This window comes from Protobothrops mucrosquamatus, unplaced genomic scaffold (assembly GCF_001527695.2).
Source record: "Protobothrops mucrosquamatus isolate PMUCROS unplaced genomic scaffold, P.Mucros_1.0 scaffold194, whole genome shotgun sequence".
Lineage (NCBI taxonomy): Eukaryota > Metazoa > Chordata > Lepidosauria > Squamata > Viperidae > Protobothrops > Protobothrops mucrosquamatus.
In genome coordinates, this window is record NW_015386550.1 from 135,899 (window position 1) to 146,033 (window position 10,135).

Here is a 10,135-nt window from a genome sequence, read left to right on the forward strand (position 1 = left end):
AAATTGCACTGCTTCTGCCACAGCCAATCCCGGCAGCGATCACATCAATGCAAATAGGAGCACAATGGAGCTGGCAATAAGCACACTGCAGCCAAGCTTGGAGCGGGTTGCGTTTGGCTGACGGGCTGCCGCTCCAATGGCAGGAGCTGGGGGGCTCCGGGTAACCAGTGGCGGCGATGTGGGGGCGTGCCGGTGTCAGGCTAGGCTGTCCTTGCAGGGTGTCTGGGCTAAACTTCACCAAATAATAGCTGTTTGTATTTTGGCTGCTGCAGGAGCCATTTTAGGTAAGTTGTGCTCTGAACTTTTTATTGGCGCGCCGTGCGCTCGCCAGGAGCGCTCGGGGTACACCAGCCGGCCCGGGGACTGGCTATGAATGAATTTGGGCTGCCCGGCCAAAGCCGGCAAGGCGCTAAGAGCCAAAGAGCCGGCGGTCAGTCTGTCGGTCGGTCGGCCGGCCAGGCGGCCCGAACTCAGCTTGGAGGGGGCATGCCGAGCGCTTAATTCTCCTCTCAGGCACTGTCATGGCGTTGGGGAGGCTCTGCCCTTGGGAGCGGACCTTCGGGCACTGGGCGTCAGGGAGGGGATGGCTCATGTGATGCCCTCTGCGCAGATTTGCTCAGCGGGTGAAGAGGAGGAGGAGGAGGAGGATGCCTGTCTCGACCCAGCGAGCGGCGATGCCCCTTGTAGCGCCAGCCTTCTCTCTTAAAAGAACAAGGCTGGGGGAGGGGGAGGGAAGGCGACCCGCAGCTCCTCCCTTTCGTTCTCTGGGCAGGCGGGCGGAGGGCTACGGCTGCGATGGCTCCCGATGACCCTCTCGCCCCCAGAAGTTCTCTGCGCCTGCCCACTGTTTTGCATGGGTGGCGATAAGGAGGATGCGCCGTCCAACCCCAGCTGCGACTCCCTCGAGTCTGGCCCCACGCACTGCAGTTTGCTTTCCCTTCCCCCCCCCCCCCCACTTCAAGGCGCTCTGGCACACGCGCGCTTACACAGACACACAAACACAAGAGTCCTGCCCACCTGCCTCGATTGCAGATCCATCCACAGTACGTCCGTGAGTCATGTGCATTCCTGCAACCATGACCAAGTTTGGTGCAATTTGGGGGCTAGAGACAGAGTAGCATCAATAGAGAGTTGGAAACCCCGTCCACTCCTCTCTGCATTGTTTTGTGCGCTCTCCGGCAGCATTGCCGTCTTCTGCATTATGATACCAAGAGCTGGTATTATTGTGTAATATGGTTTGTAAATATTTGCACATTTTGAAAAATTCGAGATGCTAGTACTCCTGAGACCTGAAGGATAAAAGGGCAAATTAGTATCTTGGGTGTTCTTGTAAACTACTACATTGCAGTGGTGGATTATGAGACATTCCACGATAACCTCTTGTCTGGTACTCTCCAAACATGGGAGATCCCAGAATCCCCAGCCAGTGTAGCTGTTACCCATGCTGATTGGAAAATTTTAGAGTTCTAGCCTCAATATATATATTAAGGGCCATGTTCATTAAGCATCCCAGCATTTATGGACATTCCGTACAATACACAAGAGCCTGTGCATAGCTTTATGCAGAAAAAACCCCATAGACTTGGAAAAGTGACCTTGGGAACTAGTAGTTTATATAGTGTGGATGTAATGTGATGGAGTGTATATTCAAGTTGAGCCTTTAGTTGAGTTAAAAATGTTTCCCAATCCCCTTTTTTGGAATCTACACGAAATGAGTGTTCCAAATAATGATTTGGGAAATACTGCTGATACAAAACAAAATCCCCCAAACACAGTGGTATCACTCAGATATTAATTGTATACAATAAAAGCTGTGATTTTAAGATATTTTATATTTTTATAGCTTTGTATTGTAACATTGTAGCCAGCAACGCAATTTAAAATCTACAAAATCATCTCTTGGGGTTTCTTTATACACAGAGCAAGCAAGGACATTTTCTAATCCTGAAATGATTAGAAAACAGAAACCAAGCTGCTAATGAAAGCAGTTAATGAGTAGGGCTTTCTGTACTGCAATAGCAGCTGTGGACAAAACTATCATCATTGCCAGATCATCTGTTCCTCCTCTTTTGCTGGGTGCAAATCAGACAGATTGTTTGTGACTTTGCAGTGGTATTCACGATACAGAAAGCATGACAAGTCTCATTAAAGTAACTTCTCATCCGTTCTATTGCTGCTGTTTCCTAGTGAACCTGTAGTTGGATTACAAAGCTTTAATCATCATCATGTTGATGATTTCTTTGGGAATTCTTTATTTCTTATTCTAGATGCTTTTTCTGATAATCAGTAGAGTAGTATTGATCAATATGTTGGTTGGCCTAAACTATATAGGAAGTCAGAAGTAAGCCTGCATGCTAATAATATAAAGAGAAGGAATATAATAACCATATGAGTTGCAGTTTGTGGAACCATTTTTCATGTAAACCCAAATATTTTCTCTGCACTGATTTAACTTTCTGACAATTGTTTAATAACTTAAAATTGGAAAGATAGGAAACTGATGAGGTATTTTATATTTATGAGATTGCTGGTTGAATCATTGGGCAAAAAAGAGCCAGCATAGTGCATTGAATAGACTGGACATGTCACATTCTTTGATCTTTAAGCTACTGATCTGTTGGAAGGCTAAAATGGGACTCTTATACTGTAATCATGTATGTTATTATGAATGCCTTGGAGAACATTTAGTTTACATATTTAAATTAAAATGGGATAAAAGTATTTATTAGCCTATAAAACCAGATGATGTTCTAATTCTAATTCTTAGACTCTCACTATTTATGTTGTCTCTTTTCCTACCGTATGTAGAAGCATTGTGACTTTAATCTATTCTTTTAAGCAGCCTTGTTCACATATAGATTTTTCAGATTGTTTTATGACTTTCCAAGCAAAACTATAGAAATGCAATTTCCTGGTGGTCTATCTGAGTACAACCAGGTCTGACCCTACTTAGCTTTTGGGGATCACCCAGAATTTGATAATATTGTTGGTCAAAACTGGATAGGAATATTGACTATTGCTTTAGTTGGTGGTGCTCTAGTGGTATTTTAATATTACAGGCAGGTATAATGAAATAATTTCTGGGGTTATTATCAGTTATAGATTTAATTGTTTTTGTGGTACCTTGCTATTAAGATAATTCTTTCATTAATATGATTTGTCTTTACAGACCATATTTCTATATTACCTTTAGGACTCTAGAAGAAATTCTGTGAGAATAATGTGAGAAAGAATCATCTCACACTAGTAGCTTCCTTGTCCTCCCCTCACCTACATGTCATGTGCAACCTCAAAACTGCCCAATAGGGCTGGAACCTCTCTAAAACACTTTGAGCATACTTAAATGGTGGGAAATCCTCTTCCTATTGATTCAATGCAATTTTTTGAACATGCTATTGGATACCACACATAATTTGGGGGTTAATTCTCTGACATGCAAAGCAGTCGTGGCATATTTGCTTGGAAACCAAACAAAAAATAATGTTTACTGTAGTTGTGCCTTTTGCACAATCAGTGGATATAAAAATGCAAACCTAGTTTTCATGGTTTTGCCAGTATTTTAAGTATTTTATGTATTTATTATTATGTTGTCATTTTTAATAGATTAAAGCCAGAAGTGAAAGTATGTTTTGATTGAGCTTATTTCAGTATCATAGAATTGTAGGATTATAGAGTTTGAAGGGACATAAGGATAATCTAGTCCAGCCTTCTGCAACATACAGAAAAACTGTTTAACTCATTCATGACAGATGGCTGGCTTCTTCTTAAACATTTCCAGAGATGAAGAACCTTCTAGTAGTTTTATAGATCTTACTATCAGGAAGTTTTCCCTTATATTTAAATCAAATCCTGGTAGCTGCAACTCATATCTATTATTTCTGTTTCTAGTTTCTGTTGCCATAGAAAATAGTTCATGATATCTTTCCTGTAACTTCCTTTTATGTACTTTAACCCAGCTAACATTTCTCCCTTGTCATCTTCACAATGAACATTCAAGGTCCTTCAGCTGGCCATCAGCGGGCAAATCTTGAAGTATCTGTGTTGTCTTTTTTGTCCTCCTTTTGAACCATCTACTACTTGTCACTACTTGTCAATATCCTTCTGTAAGTGGGAAACCTGAAGTTGTATGCCAGCTATGGTGTCACCAATGCCAACTGGAAAGAAAATAATGACAGTGGTTCTTTTGATGCTGGCCAGAATTGCATTAGCCCTTCTAGCAGCTGTCTGACACTACTAGCTCATGTTTAGCTTGTTGTCAATAACTTCACCAAAGTCTGTCTCAGAAATAGGCTTTTCAAGCCATGAATGTACATATGTCCCACATTTTTTACCCCAAATATAATATCTTACATATTTCTCTGTTAAGAAATATTTTGTTCCTCTCAGCCTAGACTTCCAACCTGCCCAGATTTGGCTATACTTTTTTTTTTGTCAAATTGGGTGTTCTAGACTTTCTAATGTTATGTCATTCATAAATTTGGTAAACGGTCCATTGGTGCCATCAGAAGTAATTAATAAAAATATTGAATAATACCGCCCCAAAAATGTATCCCGTGGAATCTCACTAATTCCTACTTCACTTAACTGCACTTAAACAATTTGTTAGTGAGAATGCTTGTGGAACTTTATCAGAAGCTTTGCTGAAATCAAGATTGATTATATCCACAGTATTTGCCTTGTCCACTAGAGTGATTAATAAATCAAAGAAGGAGACAATGTTTATATTACCTGATTTTTTTTTACAAAGCCATGTTGGCTCTTAGTAACCATGGCCTGGCTTTCAAAGTTCTTACAGATGGCTGCTTTTTTACTGGCTCTAACATTTCTGCAGGCTTCATGTTAGGGTCATTGGTCAATAATGCATGAATCCTCTTTTTTTTTTTTGCTTTCCTGCAGAAAGCTACATTTGCTCCTCTTGAATCAGCTGCTACTTCCCAGTTCTCTCGATCTGTCAAAGTAATTGACAGAAATCCTGATAAACAGTTCCTTTATAATTCTAGGATGAATGTAATTAGAACCTAGAAATGTAGGCATTTAAATTAGCTAGAAGTTATTTTCCTATATTTTTATGGACAGGCACTCTCCTTCAGTATCATTTCAAAATGCAACTACTTAGATGTCATATTACCTCATTACAGCAATACATTCATGATTTTCCAGATGAAATTCAGTATATGATAGCTTTGTAGGACATTTGATGAATAAGTAAATCTCTTTGTAATTACTTCATTGATAGCTTTAAAGTATTGGGGCTGATGATAAAATGAATGCATACAAACTGGTATGGAAGTTTGCTAAAAACATCTCACCTCTATTTGAACATTTTTCTTTAAAAGTACTACAGAAGCTTTCTTGTCTGGCAAAATTATTTAACTTTATATTTAATTTTAGAGATTTTATTTAATTTTATATTTTAGAGCACGGGTGTCAAAACTCACGACGTCACGTGACGTTCACGACATCTCGTGACTTTTTTCTCATTGCCAGCAATGGGATGGGCGTGGACACCCCTGCTTTAGAGATTGGTCTTCTTTGTTCCAGCTTAATTAGACAGTTGCCAGTTTCATACATATATGAATCAGTACAAATTATCTATAGCATTTTCACAGCTTGGTTTGGAAACTTCAATTAAAAAATGCTATAGAAAAGAGGAGAAGGAAGATTTGGACGAAGTAGACTTTGCACAATGAGGCAGATCAGGGAATAGGTTTGAGCCTATTTGCAGCTCCAGATTTAATTTGGCATAGAGACTGAGAGGTCTTGTCATTGCAAAGAAACCTGAAGTCCAGTAACTCAGCAGAATGAAGAGGCATTCCTCCCCCCCCACTATAAATATATAGTTTACAAATAGAGCAGGGATGTCAAATTGGCGGCCCATGGGCCAGATGCGTCATGCACAGGCCACGCCCACCCCAGCTCCACAAAGGCAAAAAAGTCATGATACGTCACATGACACTATGGAGTTTGACACCCGTGAAATAGAGGAACTATATTTTCTCACAAAAAATGAACTAAAAAATCTTAAACATAATAAGGCACAGAGGAATGGAACTTGTTTCTGTGCAGACATGCACATTTCAGTATTATGTGAATCTTATATATCAAATAGTTTTGGAAATTTAGCTGAAATTATTTCTAAGATATTGTCATGGTCTCTCAGTGTTTTTTTTTATCTTTCTTGCTACTCCTCAGGTTTTAAGCTCATTTATTTCTTAAAACATCTTTGAACCAACTCTGGGAGGCTCCCAGTTAACATGCATGATATATATATTTTAAGATGTATTTGTGCAAGATCAGTAATGAAAGTAGAACTACTAATTCAAAGTGATTTGGAAATCAACTGCTAATTAAGCTCTCGCTTTCTACTTACTACAAAGTTACTGCAAGATTATTGGTATTCAGATGAATGGAAATTGCACATCTGTACATTTGATTCTGTGCAGTCTTTATTTGGACACATCTCATTTGTCTCAATAAAATTTGCATTGGAAATATTGCAGACAAATTGTGATTTCAATGTATGTCTTAATTTACAAAAGAAGAGAATATATGTAGTTCAGGGTTGAACTGTGGAGTCCTTGATGCTCCCTGAACTTGGTTGTTTGCAGACATTTCATTACCTGACTAGGTGACATCATCAATGCACTGATTAGTTATGTACTCCACTATTAGTTTACATAAGAATTGCAGAGACTATGTTTTTCTCTAGTTATGTTAGCAATGTGAGCCAGTTGTTTCTATCTTATATGAATGTCATACTATAACATCTTCCCAGCCTAACATTCTTAACATTTGTTACCAATTGTGATAGTAGTTTTAAAATTAGCTGTTAAAGTCAGGATCTGAAAAAACATTTGTTTATTTGTTAGTAATGGTTTTTTACCTTGCCTTATTATTCAATTGTTCTATTTTTTTCCCTATTATTTTCTGTTGGGTAGGAAGTTCACCTTTGAATAGTTCTGAATCATTTCAAAATACAACTGGGCCATTGTTTACAATGCCCATCAATGCAAAAGTACAATTCTTTACTTATAGAAAACTAATATCAGGAGTAAACTAAATTTCATCTTTCCTTTCAGTATATTGGTTTATTTATTTACTTTCATTTTCTGTGTCACATTTATATGGGCACTCATCTTACACAAAGTGACTCTGAGCAGATAAAAAACTATTAAAAACACACTATAAAACCAATTAAATGCAAATAAAACAGTAAACAAAAATAAAAATAAAACCCAAGTGGGAGATTACAGTATTACACGTAATACAGCCAGAGTAATTTGCCAAGTAAGTAGTCAGAATAGATTGGATTGAATTTAGAATAAAGGAATCAGTTTCATATGTTCATATTTCAGATGAAGCATTCTTAAGTATTGCAAATCAAGAGCATCCATAAACCCAGAATAAAACCAAACAGGCGTTTTGCTTGTTGGCACTGAATTTCTTTTAGTCCAAAAGAAAACTGAAGAAGCAGGACTTTATGTTGTCTTAACAATCCTAATGGAAAGGTGCTAAACAACTTTCACCTTTAGCCCCAGTTAAAATAAAAAAATAGTTAAAAATTCATAAGCTGCACTCAGTTACATTTTCAGGCATTTTGTTTGGTTTAACTAGCTTTCAGAATATCAGACTTTAAAAAATTCCTTATCAGTATGAGGACTAGAAGCTTATTATTTCAGAAAAGCTACTGACTTTTTCAGTTGTCAAATGGCATAAGTTGTGTACATAAAATATATGTTTATAACCAAGTGCACTCCAAATACATTGGACCTCTGGGAGGAGAATGCATCCCTGCTTATCAAGCTTTGAAAGCTGGACTATTACTATCACTGTTACACATGAGATGTGAAATATGAAGCTGTCTTGTGTTGGGAACTATTTACAATGTATTGCAAGATATTCAGATAGGACTAAGACTTTAGGGTGGCCAAATGTCATCCTTTCCCAGGCTTTTATTTTCTGTTAAAATGCCTCCATGTGGGTTAATACTTAGACTGAAAAAATAAATGGGCCTTCCAGTTCTATGATTCTAATCATAGAATGGAAAGGGGCCATTTATACCGTCAAATCCAACTTTCCATTCACATAGGAATCCAATTTATGGTATTTATTATAGATGGCTGTCTAGCTCCTGCTTGAAGACATTGACTTAAGAGAGACAACCATCTTTCTAGCTAAATGGTTCCATAGTTCAACACTGTACAACAAGATCCAGGTGTTGGGCAAGGGACATATGGAAGTTTTGATGGATCTGGATGGGGAGGAGGCATCTGGATGGAGTCAATGGAGAAACAAGGCTGGTGGTTCAGACTGTGGCTCTGTGATGACCCAGGGCCCCGAACGGAAGCAAAGCAATCAGTTGGCCAGAGCAATAGTCTTTTTAATCACTGCCAATGTTCACCCAACAGCCCCCACATATGCTGGCACGAGTTCAAACAAAACAGCCAGGGAAGTTTACACTGTTATTAAAGCAAGACAGATAACAAGCAAACATATAATCCTTTTAACTCCCAGCTTGCCTGTGAACTGCAAACTGCAGACTGCAGACTGCAAGGACAGATCAGCAGGAAGCAAACTGGTCCAGAATACAAAGTGTCCAGGTTATAAGAGCACACTATCTCAAGATTTCATGTTTGTTCCCGGCAAATGCCCCACCCCACAACGTCTCCTTAAATCCTACTCCCCAGGTGTGCCTTGAGTGGGGCGGGACGCTCTCCTCCCGAGCAAGTGAGCCTGCCTCCGTTGTTCCCTCCTCCTCTCTGCTCTCCTTGCTCTAGGATCAGATGGGGAGGGGCCTTGCTCCTCACCTGAACTCTGCCTTCCCTGTTCCAAACCTGAAGGGGCCTGGCCTGCCTCAGCCTGCTCCTCCCCACAGTCCTCCGAAGCCACAGACACCCCCTCCTGGGCATCAACAGGGAACTCCATGTCTTCCTCAGAGTCAGGCTCGGACGGAGGCATGACAGGCTGCTACGACAACTTTCACAGTGCTACCACCTTTGCCCATTGAGCTGACACCTGCCCTGTTGCCCTAACCCCATTGCTGGCTCAGCCCCACTGCCTCCTCCCCAGGCAGGGCTGGCAAGCTCCCTTTGGCAGATGAGACTCTGCCACCTCACTGTGTTCACTGTGCCCTTGCCTGGATCCCAGGCTAACAGTGAGAGGACTACCTGTACGCAGTATCCTATTTTGTCCTCTTAAGACTTGGCTCCCAGTGTTTTAATCCTTACTCTTCTCTGCATCTGTTCTAGTTTGTCTACTAAGTATACTCTGCTGATTAGCATCAAGTTGAAGAGAGCCGATTACTGCTTGCCTTCTTTGACATGTCAGAGGAGAAAGGGCTCTCCTATACTGGAATTAACACAACTATTTCTCTAGGGGACTGGAGGCTAAAACATATAAGGAATGATTGCTGGAATTGGGTATGTCTAGTTTAACGAAGAGAAGGACGAGGGGGGACATGATAGCAATGTTCCAATATCTCAGGGGTTGCCACAAAGAAGAGGGAGTCAAGCTATTTTCCAAAGCGCCTGAAGGCAGGACAAGAAGCAATGGATGGAAACTAATCAAGGAGAGAAGCAACCTAGAACTAAGGAGAAACTTCCTGACAGTTAGAACAATTAACCAGTGGAACAACCCGCCTCCAGAAGTGGTGAATGCTCCAACACTGGAAATTTTTAAGAAGAGACTGGACAGCCATTTGTCGGAAATGGTATAGGGCAGTGATGGCGAACCTTTTAGAGACCGAGTGCCCAAACTGCAACCCAAAATCCACTTATGTATCGTCGGGTGCTGGGTGGGCGTGGCCCATTGGGTGGGCGTGGCTGCGGTGGTAATGGTAGACTGGGTGGGACTAAAAAGTTCAATCAATTCCAACTTTGCAAGATCTTTTTTTTCCCTGCAAGAAGTTGAAATTGATTGATTGATTGAACCTTTTTTTTTTTTGCACATGGCGGCGGAGGCCTAAACCGAAAAGGTTTTATAAAACCCAGCTGAAGGCCTAGGACTGGGGCGATGGCGTGCGTGCCCACAGAGAGGGCTCTGCATGCGTGCCACAGATTCGCCACCATTTTCCTGCTTGAGCAGGGTGTTGGACTAGATGACCTCCAAGGCCCCTTCCAACATTGTTGTTGTTGTT

General features: G+C 40.6%; 1 protein-coding gene across 1 annotated transcript in view; it reads left to right on the forward strand.

The window, feature by feature from the left end:
- The first annotated feature begins 204 nt into the window (after positions 1 to 204).
- CHD6 (chromodomain helicase DNA binding protein 6) overlaps positions 205 to 10,135 on the forward strand; it is a 134,609-nt gene continuing 124,678 nt past the window's right edge. Inside the window, exon 1 of the mRNA XM_029283703.1 lies at positions 205 to 284. The gene's annotated coding sequence lies outside the window, so the exon portion shown is untranslated. The remainder of the gene's footprint in view (positions 285 to 10,135) is intronic.